This window comes from Amblyomma maculatum, chromosome 5 (assembly GCF_055883805.1).
Source record: "Amblyomma maculatum isolate TAMU_Amacu chromosome 5, ASM5588380v1, whole genome shotgun sequence".
Classification (NCBI taxonomy): domain Eukaryota; kingdom Metazoa; phylum Arthropoda; class Arachnida; order Ixodida; family Ixodidae; genus Amblyomma; species Amblyomma maculatum.
In genome coordinates, this window is record NC_139348.1 from 53,811,230 (window position 1) to 53,833,893 (window position 22,664).

Consider the following 22,664-nt stretch of genomic DNA (forward strand, 5'->3'; position numbering starts at 1 on the left):
GGAGGAAGTATTCCTTTCTCCGTGGCACCTAGAGATTCACATCAGTGTCCAATCTAGAATGCCGGCAACCAGCTTCAGTGTTCTAGCAGTGGTAATCTTAATTATCATAGCGGCTGCCTCAGACTATCCACGTCGAGACATGAACCCACGAATGTGAAGGGTGCTGCTGGTCATAAAAAAAAAAAAAAATGTAGCTCTTCGTCCATTTGCTTTTGTCTTCCAGGCTGGCAAGATAGTCAGAGAGTGGACTCGAATTCTGACTTGGCTTGCCCTTTTCTCCGCCTATTTTTTTTATACTTTATGATTTATCTTTTTCTCATTTTTGCCAGGGCCTATTTTTCCCAATAACCAGTGGAGCCCAAGGCAGCGTACCATGCAGTATTAGTGTGCAACGCCTAGGGGCACTGGGCCTCGGCGGGGCTCTCGTGGCGCTGATTTATGGGTTGTTTCGACTCAGATAGCACATGCACGGAAGATTTCGGCCGGCAATGACCCCTCTGCGACATAATTTTCTTCATAACGAAGGCTGCACCTCGTTGTAGCGGTACGCGGAAGTATCAAAAAGCACAAATCTCGAGCAACGACGCTCGCAATGCTGAACAAGGCCGAAAGAAAGAAAATAACGAGGTCCTTTTGACTGTCTTAGCAGTAGAAACTACAGAATACAGCTAGACAACTGCACTGCAACCTTCGCACCACCTTAGATGTTTGGCAGTTGGAGCCAAGGTTTCAGTTTCGTTATTGCAGCTAAATAGCTGTTATGTAATTTAGTCAAACAATTTGACCCAGAACACTGCGCTTTATGTCATAGCTAACAATATTTTAATTTTTGTTCAATGGAAAACAATACTACCCTTTGCAAGGATATCGCATCATTTCATTAACTTCGTCAAGACACAATGTTGCAGTGGCCTAATTCGACTAGTGAAACTGCCACGTTCATCTACTTTCGACTGAAGCGCCACTAGATGCGCGCAGCTTACTTTTGTGTAAAGTCTACTTTGTAACAATTCTGTACCTAAAATGCTTGTCACGCGCTGGATACAAAATCGGAAAGTTTTTTGTACTTTCATGGTCTGGCACGCTGAAAATTGGCAGTTACAAACTGCATTTGCTGACGAATTCTGCTAGGTGACTTTAGCGCCCCCTGTTGTTCGTCAGTGGCGGAGTGGAGCCGCTGAAACGTAGTCTGCTGCACTTACTTTCCTAATACCATCCATGCGTGACGTGTAGTAACAGCGGCATGGCGGCGTCGTAATGTCAGTTGTTCGTTTTGAAGTTGAAATACTTCGCTAAAGCCGGTGTTTGCGTTCGTCGATGATTGCTGCGCTTTGCTTTGTGCGTCCAGCGTGCAGTGTTCTATACGGTTGGAGTTGTTGGTTGATATAGCGGAAACGTCAAACGCTTGAGAAGCGCTGAAGCCCCCACGAACCTGGCAATGCGTTCACGTTCAACGCTGCAAGCGTCTGCCGGGTTCGAACCGCACCGGAAAAGAAGCACTTGAGGCAAGTCATCGCATTTGCAGGTAAAGCATTCATTATAGTAGTTGTTCTGCCTGTGCTGCAACGCTTGCGATGCACTGTTGTGTACGCGAGCATCTGTGGCTGGATACCTCATTTAGATTTAACTGCGTAGCGCAGCGATGGTCCTTGTTATATTCTTCGGTGCACCTTGCACAACCCAGTGTTCGTAGAACATTTGTATCGCTATTTGCAGTTCCTTTTAATAAAGTGCTTCTACTAGCAGTTCGATATAAATGCCGAAGTCAGTGTTCAGCCTAAAATAATGAACATCTGAATGAAAGGAAACGGAGCTTAGTTTTCTCTTGCGCAAGTAATATGTGCGTTTCAAGGTAATGCCGGAAACATCGATTGTAGTGTAGGACTCGTGAAACGTGAGGAACTACTGTTTGCATTTCAAAATTTGTCGCGTTTTCTTGCGCTTTCTTGTGATTTGGAAGCCCTTCAATGTTTGTCAGCGACATGCAGAAATGCTCAAGGGAAGTTTCCAAACATAGTCATACAAAGAGCTTTACTTCTATTTTTTTTTCGCGACATTATGCAGGCCAAGCAGGAGTCTCATGGCCTACTGCGAGGCCGCTTTCCATGCACTTGCCTGTTCATAGCGGGTTTGAAAAGACATATGTACTCAGATTTTTTTTTTAACACAATGAAGCAGCCGTGCTTATTTCACAGTAGCAATAAGGGACCGTTGACATCACAAACTGGGGAATACAGCGCTACTTGCTAGATGGGGGACAGGTCAAGGACAAGACACGAATGAACGTGTCCTCGGTCTATCAAGTAGCGCAGTATTCCACAGTATGATCAACCAACTGGCCCCCGTGTTTTCATTGTTGACATTACAAAATCAATGTGAAAAGCCCTTCATTGTTTGTCAGCCAATTGCAGAAAGGCTCAAAGGAAGTTTCCGAACCAGCATACAAAGAGCTTCACTTCTAATTTTTTTTTTTTTTTTGCAAAGTCACATTGTGCAGGCCAAGCAGGAGTCTCATGGCCCTACTGCGAGGCTACTTTCCATGCGATTACCAGTTCATAGCGGGTTTGAAAAGACATATGTACTGAGATTTTTTTTTTTTTTACGCAATGAAGCAGCCGTGCTTATTTCACAGTAGCAATAAGGGACCGTTGACATCACAAACTGGGGAATTCAGCGCTACTTGCTAGATGGGGGACAGGTCAAGGACAAGACACGAATGAACGTGTCCTCGGTCTATCAAGTAGCGCAGTATTCCACAGTATGATCAACCAACTGGCCCCCGTGTTTTCATTGTTGACATTACAAAATCAATGTGAAAAGCCCTTCATTGTTTGTCAGCCAATTGCAGAAAGGCTCAAAGGAAGTTTCCGAACCAGCATACAAAGACCTTCACTTCAAATTTTTTTTTTTTTTGCAAAGTCACATTGTGCAGGCCAAGCAGGAGTCTCATGGCCCTACTGCGAGGCCACTTTCCATGCGATTACCAGTTCATAGCGGGTTTGAAAAGATATATGTACTGAGATTTTTTTTTTTTTTTTTTTTACGCAATGAAGCAGCCGTGCTTATTTCACAGTAGCAATAAGGGACCGTTGACATCACAAACTGGGGAATTCAGCGCTACTTGCTAGATGGGGGACAGGTCAAGGACAAGACACGAATGAACGTGTCCTCGGTCTATCAAGTAGCGCAGTATTCCACAGTATGATCAACCAACTGGCCCCCGTGTTTTCATTGTTGACATTACAAAATCAATGTGAAAAGCCCTTCATTGTTTGTCAGCCAATTGCAGAAAGGCTCAAAGGAAGTTTCCGAACCAGCATATAAAGACCTTCACTTCAAATTTTTTTTTTTTTTTTGCAAAGTCACATTGTGGAGGCCAAGCAGGAGTCTCATGGCCCTACTGCGAGGCCACTTTCCATGCGATTACCAGTTCATAGCGGGTTTGAAAAGACATATGTACTGAGATTTTTTTTTTTTTTTTTTTTACGCAATGAAGCAGCCGTGCTTATTTCACAGTAGCAATAAGGGACCGTTGACATCACAAACTGGGGAATTCAGCGCTACTTGCTAGATGGGGGACAGGTCAAGGACAAGACACGAATGAACGTGTCCTCGGTCTATCAAGTAGCGCAGTATTCCACAGTATGATCAACCAACTGGCCCCCGTGTTTTCATTGTTGACATTACAAAATCAATGTGAAAAGCCCTTCATTGTTTGTCAGCCAATTGCAGAAAGGCTCAAAGGAAGTTTCCGAACCAGCATACAAAGAGCTTCACTTCTAATTTTTTTTTTTTTTTGCAAAGTCACATTGTGCAGGCCAAGCAGGAGTCTCATGGCCCTACTGCGAGGCTACTTTCCATGCGATTACCAGTTCATAGCGGGTTTGAAAAGACATATGTACTGAGATTTTTTTTTTACGCAATGAAGCAGCCGTGCTTATTTCACAGTAGCAATAAGGGACCGTTGACATCACGAACTGGGGAATTCAGCGCTACTTGCTAGATGGGGGACAGGTCAAGGACAAGACACGAATGAACGTGTCCTCGGTCTATCAAGTAGCGCAGTATTCCACAGTATGATCAACCAACTGGCCCCCATGTTTTCATTGTTGACATTACAAAATCAATGTGAAAAGCCCTTCATTGTTTGTCAGCCAATTGCAGAAAGGCTCAAAGGAAGTTTCCGAACCAGCATACAAAGACCTTCACTTCAAATTTTTTTTTTTTTTTTTTTTTGCAAAGTCACATTATGCAGGCCAAGCAGGAGTCTCATGGCCCTACTGCGAGGCCACTTTCCATGCGATTACCAGTTCATAGCGGGTTTGAAAAGACATATGTACTGAGATTTTTTTTTTTTTTTACGCAATGAAGCAGCCGTGCTTATTTCACAGTAGCAATAAGGGACCGTTGACATCACAAACTGGGGAATTCAGCGCTACTTGCTAGATGGGGGACAGGTCAAGGACAAGACACGAATGAACGTGTCCTCGGTCTATCAAGTAGCGCAGTATTCCACAGTATGATCAACCAACTGGCCCCCGTGTTTTCATTGTTGACATTACAAAATCAATGTGAAAAGCCCTTCATTGTTTGTCAGCCAATTGCAGAAAGTCTCAAAGGAAGTTTCCGAACCAGCATACAAAGACCTTCACTTCAAATTTTTTTTTTTTTTTTTTGCAAAGTCACATTGTGGAGGCCAAGCAGGAGTCTCATGGCCCTACTGCGAGGCCACTTTCCATGCGATTACCAGTTCATAGCGGGTTTGAAAAGACATATGTACTCAGATTTTTTTTTTAACACAATGAAGCAGCCGTGCTTATTTCACAGTAGCAATAAGGGACCGTTGACATCACAAACTGGGGAATACAGCGCTACTTGCTAGATGGGGGACAGGTGAAGGACAACACACGAATGAACGTGTCCTCGGTCTATCAAGTAGCGCAGTATTCCACAGTATGATCAAGCAACTGGCCCCCGTGTTTGCATTGTTGACATTACAAAATCAATTTGAAAAGCCCTTCATTGTTTGTCAGCCAATTGCAGAAAGGCTCAAAGGAAGTTTCCGAACCAGCATACAAAGAGCTTCACTTCAATTTTTTTTTTTTTTTTGCAAAGTTACATTATGCAGGCCAAGCAGGAGTCTCATGGCCCTACTGCGAGGCCACTTTCCATGCGATTACCAGTTCATAGCGAGTTTGAAAAGACATATGTAATCAGATCTTTTTTTTACACAATGAAGCAGCCGTGCTTATTTCACAGTAGCAATAAGGGACCGTTGACATCACAAACTGGGGAATACAGCGCTACTTGCTAGATGGGGGACAGGTGAAGGACAACACACGAATGAACGTGTCCTCGGTCTATCAAGTAGCGCAGTATTCCACAGTATGATCAACCAACTGGCCCCCGTGTTTTCATTGTTGACATTACAAAATCAATGTGAAAAGCCCTTCATTGTTTGTCAGCCAATTGCAGAAAGGCTCAAAGGAAGTTTCCGAACCAGCATACAAAGAGCTTCACTTCAAATTTTTTTTTTTTTTTTTGCAAAGTCACATTATGCAGGCCAAGCAGGAGTCTCATGGCCCTACTGCGAGGCCACTTTCCATGCGATTACCAGTTCATAGCGAGTTTGACATATGTAATCAGATCTTTTTTTTACACAATGAAGCAGCCGTGCTTATTTCACAGTAGCAATAAGGGACCGTTGACATCACAAACTGGGGAATACAGCGCTACTTGCTAGATGGGGGACAGGTGAAGGACAACACACGAATGAATGTGTCCTCGGTCTATCAAGTAGCGCAGTATTCCACAGTATGATCAACCAACTGGCCCCCGTGTTTTCATTGTTGACATTACAAAATCAATGTGAAAAGCCCTTCATTGTTTGTCAGCCTATTGCAGAAAGGCTCAAAGGAAGTTTCCGAACCAGCATACAAAGAGCTTCACTTCAATTTTTTTTTTTTTGCAAAGTCACATTATGCAGGCTAAGCAGGAGTCTCATGGCCCTACTGCGAGGCCACTTTCCATGCGATTACCAGTTCATAGCGAGTTTGAAAAGACATATGTAATCAGATCTTTTTTTTACACAATGAAGCAGCCGTGCTTATTTCACAGTAGCAATAAGGGACCGTTGACATCACAAACTGGGGAATACAGCGCTACTTGCTAGATGGGGGACAGGTGAAGGACAACACACGAATGAATGTGTCCTCGGTCTATCAAGTAGCGCAGTATTCCACAGTATGATCAACCAACTGGCCCCCGTGTTTTCATTGTTGACATTACAAAATCAATGTGAAAAGCCCTTCATTGTTTGTCAGCCAATTGCAGAAAGGCTCAAAGGAAGTTTCCGAACCAGCATACAAAGAGCTTCACTTCAAATTTTTTTTTTTTTTTTTTTGCAAAGTCACATTATGCAGGCCAAGCAGGAGTCTCATGGCCCTACTGCGAGGCCACTTTCCATGCGATTACCAGTTCATAGCGAGTTTGAAAAGACATATGTAATCAGATCTTTTTTTTACACAATGAAGCAGCCGTGCTTATTTCACAGTAGCAATAAGGGACCGTTGACATCACAAACTGGGGAATACAGCGCTATTTGCTAGATGGGGGACAGGTGAAGGACAACACACGAATGAACGTGTCCTCGGTCTATCAAGTAGCGCAGTATTCCACAGTATGATCAAGCAACTGGCCCCCGTGTTTGCATTGTTGACATTACAAAATCAATGTGAGAAGCCCTTCGTTGTTTGTCAGCCATATGCAGAAAGGCTCAAAGGAAGTTTCCGAACAGTCATACAGAAAGCTTCACTTCTAAATTTTTTATTTTTTTTGCAAAGTCACATTATGCAGGCCAAGCAGGAGTCTCATGGCCCTACTGCGAAGCCACTTTCCATGCGATTACCAGTTCATAGCGGGTTTGAAAAGACATATGTACTGAGATTTTTTTTTTTTACGCAATGAAGCAGCCGTGCTTATTTCACAGTAGCAGTAAGGGACCGTTGACATCACAAACTGGGGAATACAGCGCTACTTGCTAGATGGGGGACAGGTGAAGGACAACACACGAATGAATGTGTCCTCGGTCTATCAAGTAGCGCAGTATTCCACAGTATGATTAACCAACTGGCCCCCGTGTTTTCATTGTTGACATTACAAAATCAATGTGAAAAGCCCTTCATTGTTTGTCAGCCAATTGCAGAAAGGCTCAAAGGAAGTTTCCGAACCAGCATACAGAGAGCTTCACTTCAAAATTTTTTTTTTTTGCAAAGTCACTATATGCAGGCCAAGCAGGAGTCTCATGGCCCTACTGCGAGGCCACCTTCCATGCGATTACCAGTTCATAGCGAGTTTGAAAAGACATATGTAATCAGATCTTTTTTTTACACAATGAAGCAGCCGTGCTTATTTCACAGTAGCAATAAGGGACCGTTGACATCACAAACTGGGGAATACAGCGCTACTTGCTAGATGGGGGACAGGTGAAGGACAACACACGAATGAACGTGTCCTCGGTCTATCAAGTAGCGCAGTATTCCACAGTATGATCAAGCAACTGGCCCCCGTGTTTGCATTGTTGACATTACAAAATCAATGTGAGAAGCCCTTCGTTGTTTGTCAGCCATATGCAGAAAGGCTCAAAGGAAGTTTCCGAACAGTCATACAGAAAGCTTCACTTCTAAATTTTTTATTTTTTTTTGCAAAGTCACATTATGCAGGCCAAGCAGGAGTCTCATGGCCCTACTGCGAGGCCACTTTCCATGCGATTACCAGTTCATAGCGGGTTTGAAAAGACATATGTACTGAGATTTTTTTTTTTTACGCAATGAAGCAGCCGTGCTTATTTCACAGTAGCAGTAAGGGACCGTTGACATCACAAACTGGGGAATACAGCGCTACTTGCTAGATGGGGGACAGGTCAAGGACAAGACACGAATGAACGTGTCCTCGGTCTATCAAGTAGCGCAGTATTCCACAGTATGATCAAGCAACTGGCCCCCGTGTTTGCATTGTTGACATTACAAAATCAATGTGAAAAGCCCTTCGTTGTTTGTCAGCCATATGCAGAAAGGCTCAAAGGAAGTTTCGGAACAGTCATACAAAAAGCTTCACTTCTAATTTTTTTTTTTTTTTTTTTTTGTTGCGAAGTCACATTATGCAGGCCAAGCAGGAGTCTCATGGCCCTACTGCGAGGCCACTTTCCATGCGATTACCAGTTCATAGCGAGTTTGAAAAGACATATGTAATCAGATCTTTTTTTTACACAATGAAGCAGCCGTGCTTATTTCACAGTAGCAATAAGGGACCGTTGACATCACAAACTGGGGAATACAGCGCTACTTGCTAGATGGGGGACAGGTGAAGGACAACACACGAATGAACGTGTCCTCGGTCTATCAAGTAGCGCAGTATTCCACAGTATGATCAACCAACTGGCCCCCGTGTTTTCATTGTTGACATTACAAAATCAATGTGAAAAGCCCTTCATTGTTTGTCAGCCAATTGCAGAAAGGCTCAAAGGAAGTTTCCGAACCAGCATACAAAGAGCTTCACTTCAAATTTTTTTTTTTTTTTTTGCAAAGTCACATTATGCAGGCCAAGCAGGAGTCTCATGGCCCTACTGCGAGGCCACTTTCCATGCGATTACCAGTTCATAGCGAGTTTGACATATGTAATCAGATCTTTTTTTTACACAATGAAGCAGCCGTGCTTATTTCACAGTAGCAATAAGGGACCGTTGACATCACAAACTGGGGAATACAGCGCTACTTGCTAGATGGGGGACAGGTGAAGGACAACACACGAATGAATGTGTCCTCGGTCTATCAAGTAGCGCAGTATTCCACAGTATGATCAACCAACTGGCCCCCGTGTTTTCATTGTTGACATTACAAAATCAATGTGAAAAGCCCTTCATTGTTTGTCAGCCTATTGCAGAAAGGCTCAAAGGAAGTTTCCGAACCAGCATACAAAGAGCTTCACTTGAAATTTTTTTTTTTTTTTTTGCAAAGTCACATTATGCAGGCTAAGCAGGAGTCTCATGGCCCTACTGCGAGGCCACTTTCCATGCGATTACCAGTTCATAGCGAGTTTGAAAAGACATATGTAATCAGATCTTTTTTTTACACAATGAAGCAGCCGTGCTTATTTCACAGTAGCAATAAGGGACCGTTGACATCACAAACTGGGGAATACAGCGCTACTTGCTAGATGGGGGACAGGTGAAGGACAACACACGAATGAATGTGTCCTCGGTCTATCAAGTAGCGCAGTATTCCACAGTATGATCAACCAACTGGCCCCCGTGTTTTCATTGTTGACATTACAAAATCAATGTGAAAAGCCCTTCATTGTTTGTCAGCCAATTGCAGAAAGGCTCAAAGGAAGTTTCCGAACCAGCATACAAAGAGCTTCACTTCAAATTTTTTTTTTTTTTTTGCAAAGTCACATTATGCAGGCCAAGCAGGAGTCTCATGGCCCTACTGCGAGGCCACTTTCCATGCGATTACCAGTTCATAGCGAGTTTGAAAAGACATATGTAATCAGATCTTTTTTTTACACAATGAAGCAGCCGTGCTTATTTCACAGTAGCAATAAGGGACCGTTGACATCACAAACTGGGGAATACAGCGCTACTTGCTAGATGGGGGACAGGTGAAGGACAACACACGAATGAACGTGTCCTCGGTCTATCAAGTAGCGCAGTATTCCACAGTATGATCAAGCAACTGGCCCCCGTGTTTGCATTGTTGACATTACAAAATCAATGTGAGAAGCCCTTCGTTGTTTGTCAGCCATATGCAGAAAGGCTCAAAGGAAGTTTCCGAACAGTCATACAGAAAGCTTCACTTCTAAATTTTTTATTCTTTTTTTGCAAAGTCACATTATGCAGGCCAAGCAGGAGTCTCATGGCCCTACTGCGAGGCCACTTTCCATGCGATTACCAGTTCATAGCGGGTTTGAAAAGACATATGTACTGAGATTTTTTTTTTTTTTTACGCAATGAAGCAGCCGTGCTTATTTCACAGTAGCAGTAAGGGACCGTTGACATCACAAACTGGGGAATACAGCGCTACTTGCTAGATGGGGGACAGGTCAAGGACAAGACACGAATGAACGTGTCCTCGGTCTATCAAGTAGCGCAGTATTCCACAGTATGGTCAAGCAACTGGCCCCCGTGTTTGCATTGTTGACATTACAAAATCAATGTGAAAAGCCCTTCGTTGTTTGTCAGCCATATGCAGAAAGGCTCAAAGGAAGTTTCGGAACAGTCATACAAAAAGCTTCACTTCTAATTTTTTTTTTTTTTTGTTGCGAAGTCACATTATGGAGGCCAAGCAGGAGTCTCATGGCCCTACTGCGAGGCCACTTTCCATGCGATTACCAGTTCATAGCGAGTTTGAAACGACATATGTAATCAGATCTTTTTTTTACACAATGAAGCAGCCGTGCTTATTTCACAGTAGCAATAAGGGACCGTTGACATCACAAACTGGGGAATACAGCGCTACTTGCTAGATGGGGGACAGGTCAAGGACAAGACACGAATGAACGTGTCCTCGGTCTATCAAGTAGCGCAGTATTCCACAGTATGATCAACCAACTGCCCCCCGTGTTTTCATTGTTGACATTACAAAATCAATTTGAAAAGCCCTTCATTGTTTGTCAGCCATATGCAGAAAGGCTCAAAGGAGGTTTCCGAACAGTCATACAGAAAGCTTCACTTCTAATTTTTTTTTTTTTTTGCAAAGTCACATTATGCAGGCCAAGCAGGAGTCTCGTGGCCCTACTGCGAGGCCACTTCCCATGCGATTGCCAGTTCATAGCGGGTTTGAAAAGACATATTTACTCAGATCTTTTTTTTTTTTTTTTTTACAGAATGAAGCAGCCGTGCTTATTTCACAGTAGCAATAAGGGACCGTTGACATCACAAACTGGGGAATACAGCGCTACTTGCTAGATGGGGGACAGGTGATGGACAACACACGAATGAATGTGTCCTCGGTCTATCAAGTAGCGCAGTATTCCACAGTATGATCAACCAACTGGCCCCCGTGTTTTCATTGTTGACATTACAAAATCAATGTGAAAAGCCCTTCATTGTTTGTCAGCCGTATGCAGGAAGGCTCAAAGGAAGTTTCCGAACATAGTCAAAGAGCTCTACTTCTAATCCTTTTTTTTTTTTTTTGTCGAGAAGTCACATTATGCAGGCAAAGCAGGAGCCCTCGCCAGCAGCAGCACCGGCAGGTCTCACAGCCCTGCTGTGAGGCGGCTTTCCATGCAATTACCGGTTCATGGCAGTTTTGAAAAGACGTAAGTACGGAGATTTTTTTTTTGCACATTGAAGCAGCCGTGCTTAATTCACAGTAGCAATACGTGACAGTTGACATCACAAAATCAATGTGAAATGTTTTAAAATTTTGCAGAACGGATGAACTGATTGAAAGAGAACCCTTCTTGTGCTGCTTAATGAGTATTTTAATATGTTCTGCCAGTTTGCTGGACAGCAGTTCGGATGAAAGTATTCTAAAACATACAAATCATGAATAACGTCATGACATGTGGGCTTTCAAAAAGTATTTGCTTTTAGTCTGAGTGCACAAAATGGCCAGCGTCGGGGGATTTGCTGAGCATTTAGGTCTCACACTGCAAAAAGGCATGCAAATGGCTATGATTTGCAACCAGGGAGCAACTTGATTGTGCAGTCGTCAGCATGGCAATCTAGAGTACTCAGATAGTGTACTTTGGGCTGCATGGATGTCATCTGCCAATAATTCTTCTTTTATGATAGTGTGCATTTATCATGCATCCCCACACTGATAGAGCTTCCTTGAGCTGTTTTATCTTGTCCATTAATGTCATCATCACGTTTATGACACAGTAGGGGACAGTTATCTAAATATCAAGCTAAACCATATTGGGGAGTTGTTCTGTACCAAAAGGAAACGATTTCTGCACTACGAATAATAATACATTTGACGAGTGTTAGCAAAAGTGAATGCGGTGTATTAATGTTGCTGCACACAAATATATAATACAGCACATGCATGCCTGAATGCTCTAGCTACACATTGTTTTGTGTTTCTGCGGCACCTTTGTGAACAGTCACATGTGGTAAAAGCTGTATACAGACTAGGCACAGACGTGAAGGCACTCCCATCAGTATGTCAGCACATTCTCAGATGCAGGCTATTCGAAACCAGTTGTTTCCACTAGATGCCATCGGTGCAGCCAAATGCGCCTCGGTTGAGCGCTGTAAATAGCCGTACTGGCAACTGTACCTATGGGGTATTATAAGTGTAACCAACTGGTCACCATCCCACAAGGCATCGTCATGTTCAAGAGTTGCCAGTATTACAGTAAAACGTGATAGGGCGGCATGTTTGTATATCAAATGTATATCCCATCATTCCTTTTATGGGCTTCCTTTTGTTACGCTTTATCTTCTAAAAGGGCAGTTGGTCTTGCTGTTAGGTAATGAGAACCTAGATGTGAAACAAGCATTCATTACATCCGAGGCGCTGCTTATTTCTTAGCAGCTCCAAGGAATCGAGCAGCATGCAATTCGCCAGCAGCTGTTCCTTTTAAGCCCACATTGTCGCAATACCTTTACAACTCGCAAGCTGTGACTGGGCTTTTTCATGTTGTCTGCTTTTAAACTGTGCTTGGCATATGCACAATATTGTATGGAATAGAACATGTCCTCGAAAAGAAAATCATTTCAGCTCTTCATTGCAACCCAGTCACACAATACTGTTTCCAGCTCGTCTTTAGGTAGCTTGATACCTTTTGCTGACAGACTATTTATCTTGATGCTATTAAAGAGCATGAAGTCAAGATCAGAAATGGTTTGGCAGTTTGTACTACACTTTTTGTTGCTCAACAATCTGTTCATGTCCCTTGATTTGCTCAGTGACATGACACCCAGTGTTTACTATATAAGAATGAGCTGACGAGAGGGCAACTCATATACTGACCAGTCAGCGCATCTCTTGAATGGACATCGAAGCTTTTTACCAGAGCCTCTTTCTTTTAGTTGTCCTTTTATGAAGCCAGAGGAAAGACAACCAAGCTTTGAAGGGGCTAAAAAGACTAGCAGAATGTCATGCCTGCTCACTACCTTGTTTACATTGTGGGATAGCATGTGTGGGTATGTCACTACTGGTCTCACCTTTTCTCTAGGCTCATCTGCACCAACTTCTACAGCCTGTCACTTCTGGGTGTCTTTTGTAACCCCTTTCAAAAGCAAACAATGGGCCCCAGCTGAAGTCAGCTTAGCCAATTGAATTTGAAAACTAGAATGGAGCTTGGGGACACATGACTTACTGATCACAGATTCACAAAAAAATAAATCAGTCACTCATTCCTTTTACTAAATTTTATCTATTTGAAAATCAATTAGAAGGAGCCCCTTTTTTAATGTGGAACAAAACAGCAGCATACCTGATTCATTGAGCACTCAGTGCTTTGCTTATACTTGCTGTTCAAATATTGCTATCAGCATACTTGCGTCAGCTTCCCTCACCAGCATTGCGTAGCAGGATCCTTGAGAAAAGGCGAGACTGGCAGTTATGCAATATCTACCTAAGCTGTCCCACAATTTGAACATTGCTGTGAGCATGCATGACAGTCCACTTCCCTCTTTATCTCCAATGAAGCTGTCGTCTTTGCTGTCACATCGGAAAAGGCGAAAGAGGTTTTGGTACCAACAATAGACGGTCATTCATGAAACATGCAGAAATGGTAGTGTACGAGTTTCACTCTCAAGCAGCCATTCCTATGCAGGACAAACTACGCACTGTGCAAATGAGGGAGTCTGGGAACTTCAGTGAAATATTGAGCAAAAGAAAATGGTCTCTAATTTACCACAGCATATTGGATCTTGTCCTGTGAGGTCCCATAAGGCATGCTGTGGTGATGTGTACTACTGTTATGAGCAGAAATACAGAATCGCAGAAACCTATTGAAGCCTTCTATATTAGCAAGAAAGGTAACCTGTGTGTCCGCAGTACTTATTTGCCATGGTGAAAGGCTCAGCACAACATTTTAAAAGTTCACTGTTATGCCACAGTTGATGCATTGATGCGTTCTTTGCACATGTGGTGGCAAAAAGCATATAATGCATACTTTTTGGCAAAAAGAGTAATTTGTTATTCACACTCTTTTACAATTTCTTCTATATGTGCTGTGCTTTTTGGCGCCCTTGAATGCTTCAGACGAATAACTAGCAGTTTTTCACAAGTCGTCATAGTTTGCATGAAGCTATTTCTTAAGTACTGCTGAATGTTTCAAATTAGAGGAAGTTGTGTTTGCATGTTGCTCTTCAGAGCGAGCATCTAAAGCAGTAAAGCTGTGTGCATTGTTTCTGTGATGTCATTGCATTGTGGGATGCAAAGCAGGAAACAACTTGGATCTCGTATTATTTTACAGAAGTGCTAAAAGCAATTCGTTGATGATGACTGAGCCTTAAAAAGAGCAAAGCAGAGCTTTATTTTGAGTGCATGAATTTGACAGCTTTACTATTTTATAGGTAGAATGAGAGGAAGAAGAGGGTTTGCACGGTTCAAGAAGAACTGAACAAGGGTAAATGGGGTACGCCTTAGTTCACAGATGAGCCAACGTTTCGACAAGTGGACTTGTCCTCGTCTGGGCAAAGCGATCATCACTGGCAGGGGTTTAAATATGCTTTTGCTTCCGAAGAAGAAAAGCTGGGGAGGGGAAAGTGGGTGCGAAGAAAGTAGGTGTGAAAAAGTGGGGAGGAGAGGATGGGTGAGAAGAAAGTGGGTTATGAAGTGAAAGAAAAAAAAATTATTTTAAGTATGTATCTCAACCTGGAACCAGAGATCCTGTGGCCTGTGAAAGCGGCAGTACCAGGAAAAACCACAGTATCGGGCAGATGATTAGTCACCACTTAGGCGGGTTTGGTGCAGATACACCTTAGAAAGGGACAGGCTTTGCGAAGGGCCCTGATAAGGCATATGTCTAAGGGGGACAATTCCTAAATCTTTCTACAAAGGTGGGGGGGGGGAGAACCACAACTGACATGAAAAAAAATATATTATTCATAAAAAAAGTTTGAGGAGAAATTCAAGCAACAAGTGACAAGGAGAAAATGTGTTTAGAGGAACATGTAAGGTTATGCTATTATGGAAGGGATTAGAGTGTACATGTGGTGTGAATAAACTGTACAATTTACACTATGTGGGATTGTTTTCCCGAATAGTTATGATGCAGAGGGAATATACCTAAGGGATTCTAACGTTCCCTTAGATATATTTATTCCTGCTGGTTCCAATGCATATCTAATTCATAAATTTAGAACATTGGAACCAGCAGGAATATTTCTGGTGACTGATCATCTATCCTGTACAGTGGTTTTTCCTGGTACTGCCACTTTTACTTCTTTTGCAGGCCACAGAATCTGGTTCCAGGTTGAGATACATACTTAAAATTTTTTTTTGGTCGGTTGTGGTTCACTGTGTGGTTATTATCCTGTGACTTTGTACTCCCCCTTTCCTCCCCCTACCTCTTAAGAATTGTCCCCCTAGATATATGCCTTATCAGGGCCGTTTGCATAGCCTGTCCCTTTGTAAGGCATATCTGTACCAAACCAGTTTAAGTGGTGACTAATCACCTACCCGGTATTGTAGTTTTTCCTTGTACTGCTGCTTTTACTTTTGCGGGCCACAGAGTCCTTGGTTCCAAACTGATAAATACATACTGAAGATTTTTTTTTCTTTTTTGCTTTCACTTCATGACCCACTTTCTTCTCGCCCATCCTCTCCTCCCCACTCCTTCACACCTACTTTCTTTGCACCCACTTTCCCCTCCCCAGCTTTTCTTCTTCGGAAGCAAAAGCATATTTAAACCCCTGCCAGCGATGATCACTTTGCCCAGATGAAGACAAGTCCACTTGTCAAAACGTTGGCTCATCTGCGAACTGAGGTGTACCCCATTTACCCTTGTTCAGGTCTTCATACTATTTTATAGTCATTGGTATTGCTATTTTTCAGCAATTCTCGGCTATCCCCGGGGGATTTCGTGTAGCAGAGGTGGCCAAGGATGAAAGAGGAATTCAGCTTCGAACATCTAGAGAAGCACCTGCTCAGGGCTCCGGAGTGGTTGAAAGCAGCAGGCATTGCTCAAAGCCAAAGGAAGAGGTGAGTGTTTTGTTGCTTCCTAACATTTCGAACTGTAACAATCATTTTTAAACCGACATTCTCAAAAATGTGACTGTCACACTTTCCAGTCTGCTGTCCTTGTATTTAAAGTGCTGCATTTTTTATTGCCGAGTCTCCTGAGCATTTTCAGCAAAATGACATGTTAACGAGGCCAGTTGTGTCCAGACATCAGCTAAGGAACACTAGGCCAGTCACACCAAAACGATCACAGCAGTACTTTCACATGCCTGTATCTCAGCTCCGGTAAAAACATCAGACGTGGCTTGGTGGATGTCTTGATAAGGAGAGGCAGTGGGAACAGGTTATCAGAACGCTTACTCAGCAGTTCAGTGTGATAGGGAAGTACTGAATGTATTTATGGCTTCTGCCCACATGACGTGTTGCCCATTGCTGTCATTTGCATGGCACTGCTACAGTAAACAGGCAAAATGCAGTGATCCTTATGAAGTAATATTGCATCAGTTGACATTACTAATACCTGCATTCAAAAACGCGCTTTGATTCAACACTCCACCTCCACTCCACTGAGTGGAGAAAACAGCTGCTCCTCCTTCCCAGGGCCAATTCAGATTCATGAACGCCCCTCGGCGTTTCCTTCGACAAGGTCTCTTTGAGAATATGTCCTCCACTCGAAGCAGTGCAAGTACATATGGGAGCGAGATTAAGGTGAACTTTTTGCCTGAAAACTGCGTGCTAAAGTGTGTAATGCTCAGTTTTTCATCTCGAGTCTTCTAAACTTTTGCCAGCAACCTCAATGTTAACACTTGTTTTGCGGGCGGGATAAAAAAGGTGGCTGTGAAAAATGGCAGAAAACACTTCTGCATCTGGCAACAGTCACTGCTGGTGACGAGTTTACGTAGAACATGAGGCAGGCTTAGAGAAATGGTATGAATACCTCGGTTTGCTTGTTTGGTGTGAGGTCTATGTTCACCCTTTGTCGCTTGGTTTCATTTTTATTGCCAGGCTTTGACAGACAACTGAATACATTGCAGAACAAAATTAAGAGCTGCCAACTCCTACGAGCAGGCTTCTGGCCATCAGAGCGCTCGGGGGAGAATTGAAAACAATCGTGTTTCTTCACAGCGCGTTGCAGCATGCACACTGAATTCGGCTCTGCAGAAGCAAATGCTGCCTGCAGTTTCCCAACAAGTTAAGAACCGTAATTTAAAATATGCCTCAGAAGGCATACCCTTCATTAACTGCGAATATCCCTTCGTAGGGCAAGCAAAACAATGTGCTCCCTCGACAGTGCCGCTCATCTGAAGATGTTAGTAACCCACGAGTGACAGGCAAGCCATTGGTGTGTGGGGTGCAGCACAGATGCACAAACAGCTTCACCGCCCCTCTGGTACCCCCCGCTTACTGCATGCAACACGCTGTTCCCCCACAAGTTCGCCATCGTCTGTGGAAGCCACCACGCAGGGCAAGCCAGCGTGAGTGCAATATCACACAGATTAGCTCCAGCCAGCGACTCTCGGGCACTGTGCCCACACTCCGGATTTCGCTTTATGAGTGCATCCTTTTCCATATCTAAAAGGAAAACACAGTACTTTAACTTTATGTTAAGTAGCGCCACAAAAACCCGACCCCACTCACAGGTTTTATGGCCGCCAGGCGATAAGTGTGTCACCACTTATCGGTGGTAACTCCTGCAGCAAGGAAATAGCTGGTGTACCACTAACATTTCCGCAAGCTTCTTGCACTCTCTTTGTTCTTCCTGGCGCTTGCATTGGCTGCTCAACGTCTCCTTTGGTTAACGTGGCACCTGCTGTGGTCGAAATGCAGATCTCACTTTCATTGCTGGAGGCGCTCATTCCGAATGATCTTGGGGCCTTCTTCAGGGCTCACCGGCTCTGGTACTGCAACATTCAACTGGCAGGATTTTTTTGTGTCCGCTGGCCGGCCTGGCCATCATCTGGCATATTTCTCTCATCTTTCTAATCCCCTGCGATGGATAGCAATGACAACTGTGTGTTTCTGACATTGACAATGTCTGCCTCTGCTAAAGCTACATGTAACTTTGCGGTGGTAGCTATGGTTGGGAACAGCACCGCAGGCTCTGCCTCTGCTAAACACATAGTGGGTCTTGACATTGGTATCTTATCGCTACTGGCCTCGCCGTTTTCTGAGCCATCTTGTGGACTCACATGCTCGTCTTTCTCCTCTGGGGCCGGCTCCTTCGTATCTACTAAACCTCCTAGTAATACGGTAGCCACACTTGTTTTCTCTCTGGAATCTGCATTCGCCTCTGCTGTTGTATGCATATTGCCAGCATCGCAATATACTCGACCAATTTTCTTGGGCTTCTGTGCCAATTTCTGATCTAGTGGTGCCCGAAGGGCACTCATAACTTTTAGTCAGTGGAGGCACTACAGCAGGGGTGTAACAGCTGCGCCAACTGCGCCTTATTGATACAGCTGCATGTTGCTGCGCCATAAGTGCGAAATTCGTTAAATGTGCGCCACATTGCGCCAAAATGCCCCGACTAGACGCAAAAGTTGGCCATATGCAGGGAAAGCTTTCTGTTGTGATATGACCAGTTGCGATGTTTCATATACTGCAGGATGCATCACTGGCCTTTTATTTTATTTTGAGATGACGTCATGCCATCGTAATGCTTACCCGTTATTTTTCTCTTGCATCGACGTGCTTTTCCGCGCTTCGAGTATGCTGAACCGTAGTGGTTTGAGGATGCTTCACTGTACAGGCAACGATCCGTGCAGTGAAGCATCCCTCTAAAGCAATGTGGCCATTTGTAACGAGGCAGCACTTCTATTGCGTCGCACTGCGAAAAGGGCCGGCTTGTGATTTTGGAGCAATGCTTCTACGCTGAGTTTTAAGTGCTGCATACTTCTAATAGATATATCTAGTTGGTTTTTTTTTTTTGTGCGGCTCTTGGAGGTTTTTTTGTAGTTGGGCCATTCATGTTAGCAGGGTTGTTTTTGTGCTGTCTCGTTGATAGACTCACTTTCCCATCGTCAGACAGAGGTGCCATCAAATATGGCTTCTGTGTTTGTGAAAATATATTTTGAGGTGGAGGAGGTAATTTTGTTTTTTTTTGGGGGGGCGCGGCAGGTCAGGAAACATGCAGCAACCTTAGATTTTGAATTCCATAACATCGCATTGGAGGCCAAGACTGCCAAAATTAACATTTACAGATGCTAGAACATTGAAATGCTATAATGTCTGCACTGCGCATGAAATGTATAATCTAATATCTGTCATTGCCAGTCCCTAGAAAGCATAATCACAGGCCTAAGATGTGCTCGCTCAAGTGTTCTTTGCTAATACAGTTAAATCTCGTTACAAGAGACACTGTTATAAGAGACATTTTTGTGAATCATCTGAGGGTGACGAGCATGTAAGAGTGCCTCAAAGGTATTAAAGCAAAAAGAAGGCTTGCAAAGTGAAGTGCTTTACCTCCAGAATTTGGGAAGGAATACACTCTGCACTCACAAAAATACATACTAGTATGAATAACTTCTTCAAGCTTTCCTGAATAATTTCCTGTTAATGTGTGTGAATGCATTTATATGCTGATGTGCAGTAAACACGGTGCTTTTAGAATTTTTGGTTACAAGAGACATGTTTTTCGGGTCCCTTGAGTGTCTCTTGTAACGAGGTTTTACTGTAACTTGCCTGCATATTTGCTTTTGAATCAACATTTTTTTCGTACTGTGCTCATTTCTGGGCTTTTTGAGCATGGGCTGATTGTAGTCACGACTTTGAATTGAGCTCTTTCGGAGCTGCCATCACACACCAGCTACAGTTTCGCAGACATTAAAACATAGTTTTGTGAGTGTTGTGAGCAAGATAAGATCCCGTGATTGAGAATGTCAAACGACGGCAGAAGAAAAAAAACTGAAATGCATATTCTCTAGCTTTTTTTATTTTCGCTGTCCCCGAAGTTTTAAAAATAAACCTTTTCAGTTTTATGGTTCGCATTCATTTCTATTTTTTAGTTGATACCATGCCTCATGTTTTTTATAAACTAAGACGAGTGCAGGGCAACTTGTAACAGAAAACAACGCCAGGTTTATTATCTCTGCCATGAACAAAAACTGTATAGTAAAGCTTAACCATGGATTTTTTCAAACCTGCCAAGACTTGCCTCATCAGCAGTCAGTGACTTTTAAATGTAGCATCCATCCAATGGGGAGAGTTGGATAATGATTTTACAAATTGCTCCATCTTGCTAAGCTAATCGCACTAGTCAGAAATGGCCCGTCATAACACAGTTACACAAATTTAAGTGCCGCGCCATCCTCTGGCAGATCTGCGCAAAGCACAATGGAAGAAGCAATCGCCTCTCGCGTCGGCTGCTGGCAAATGTTAGCGTGTTGTGCCGCTGCTTTCCGCTGTCGTGTCTTCTCGTGTGCATTGGTGGTGCTTCCTTGCAAAATTCAGCAAGCACCGGATTGCTTTGATAATTAGCTACTAGTCTTTGCAATTTTCCATGACTTTTGAAGCAAAAGCTTCACTATGTCATGTAAAGCCAAGGTTGCCGTGTGGGGTTCACGCCGCCACATCGAACGCGTCGTGACCATGGCATCCATCTACGCCCTTCCAAGGTGTTCCACTGCTGGGCTCCAGATATGCACGGCACAGAGGGGGGAAGGGTTTCCTGCTGCGCATTCGTGTGCCACTATGGAGAGCCTCAGTGGGCGAACGTCAGACTTTGTGTTGACTGATGATCCATGGATTTAGAATGCAACATCGAACTGGGCAACACGATGCAAAGGAATGGTGGACACAATAAAAAAGAAAACAGCGGGAAGCAGCGCAGCAAGAATGCCAAGATAGCAGAGAAAACTTAGCCCGAGAAATGACAGTCAGAGAGACGTGAGCGTGACAACACTTCGCTTTTCCAGGGTGCTTTGCGTGGCCACTCGATGGCGTGGCGGAATTACTAGGAATGTCTATTGTAAGGATGCACTTAGAATTTCTCTCCAGTTATTTCACCTTGTGAAAATAAAAATTTGGTTATTCTGTAGCTGACACTGCATGAGAATTGGGGAAAATTAAATGCCCTTTTTGAAACAAACATGGTGGAATCAAACATTTTTCTGAATTTTATCCAGTAATTGGTTGTGTCATAATTGTAACATTGCAGAGTACCTTGCTGTCTATGGTAGACGAAGGGGCCTTTTATGAGCAGTACACTTGCGGTATGAGGCTTAATTATCAACCTACTCAGTGGAATATTACTCCAATGTTTTCTCCTCTTGCCTGTTTTTCTTGTTGCTTTTCTTTCAGCAATGTAGGCATTTAGCAGCTTTGACCTTGGAACATACGTCAATTAAAAATTATATGTTTTGTCGGCATGCTGACTAAATGAGTGCTAACTAGCTTTGAGAATCAGGAAGCAGGTTATACTTCTTTATGGGTTTTAAATTGATTCTTATGTTTTGTGTTCCTTGCTTCCATGCAGGTTCAAAGGTCGTCGTGGTCTGCGGCAGGTCCAGCTGACAATAATAAAGTGGATAAGTAGCCTTGCATATATGTCCCAGTTCTTACTTATACTCCGTACATAAAGGCATGCTTTTATTTCACAATTAAGCATGATGCCTTGTAGAGGCACGTGTGCACTGCTCTCGCATTATATGTGAATAAAAGCAAAATCTAAATTTTTTTAATTGAAGAGATGCCACAGATTTAGGACGTACACTGCCGCGGAAAATACTGGAGGCACGACGGAAAAACAATGCCGCTACACAATACTCAATGTACGACAGATAACAATACGACACAATGTTACGACATACAACACACAACAGTACTACAAACAGCGGTCCCATTTTACGACAAACAACAGTACAACATACAACAGCACTACACACAACAGACAACAATACTACAGACGACAGAACAGTACTACAGACGACAGGGTAGCAACTTACAACACACAATTGTACAACAGACAACAGGGTCCCATTTTACGACAGGTTAGATTTGTGTTGTATTTTTCGACTGGGATGGCTCAAAAAGTCATCAAGTCTGTGATGGGAATGTGACAATGTACAGTGTATTAGGTGACATGTTTTAGTGCGTAGCACTGCTAATATTAACGCAATCACGGGTTTCGACAATGTCTGCCCGAAGCCGCTCACTCTCTCTTTCTCTCCGTGCGTGAACTTCAAGTGGAGAAAGAGAAGCTGGCGACACTCGTCCCGCAGCTTCTCAGTGAGATAAGACGCGCTTGTAAAAACCTGCCTAGACACCGCTCCGGCATCCACAACAGCGATACGCCCGCTCATTAGCTGGCTCCAACTCTGATCTCTCCGTCTCCTCCTTAGCTGAAAGGCGAGTATAAAATTTTACATTGTAAAATGGACTATAGGAAAGGAAAGGAGCAAATGAGTCACATTTCTGTGTGGAAACCTGAACCGCACCTAAGGGGGAGATTGAACTTGGGAGTGACCGCGGAAAGAAAGATCTAACGCAGTGAAGGGCTGCAAATTGGAACCCGACTGCGGGCGG

At 43.5% G+C, this 22,664-nt stretch overlaps 1 long non-coding RNA gene across 1 annotated transcript; it reads left to right on the top strand.

Annotated features, from left to right (window-relative positions):
- The first annotated feature begins 1,277 nt into the window (after window positions 1–1,277).
- Window positions 1,278–21,759, top strand: LOC146188312 (uncharacterized). The gene is made up of 4 exons (XR_014707516.1): window positions 1,278–1,525; window positions 11,201–11,316; window positions 16,017–16,163; window positions 21,616–21,759. It is a non-coding gene; the product is annotated as an uncharacterized LOC146188312 (long non-coding RNA).
- The last annotated feature ends 905 nt before the right edge of the window (window positions 21,760–22,664 follow it).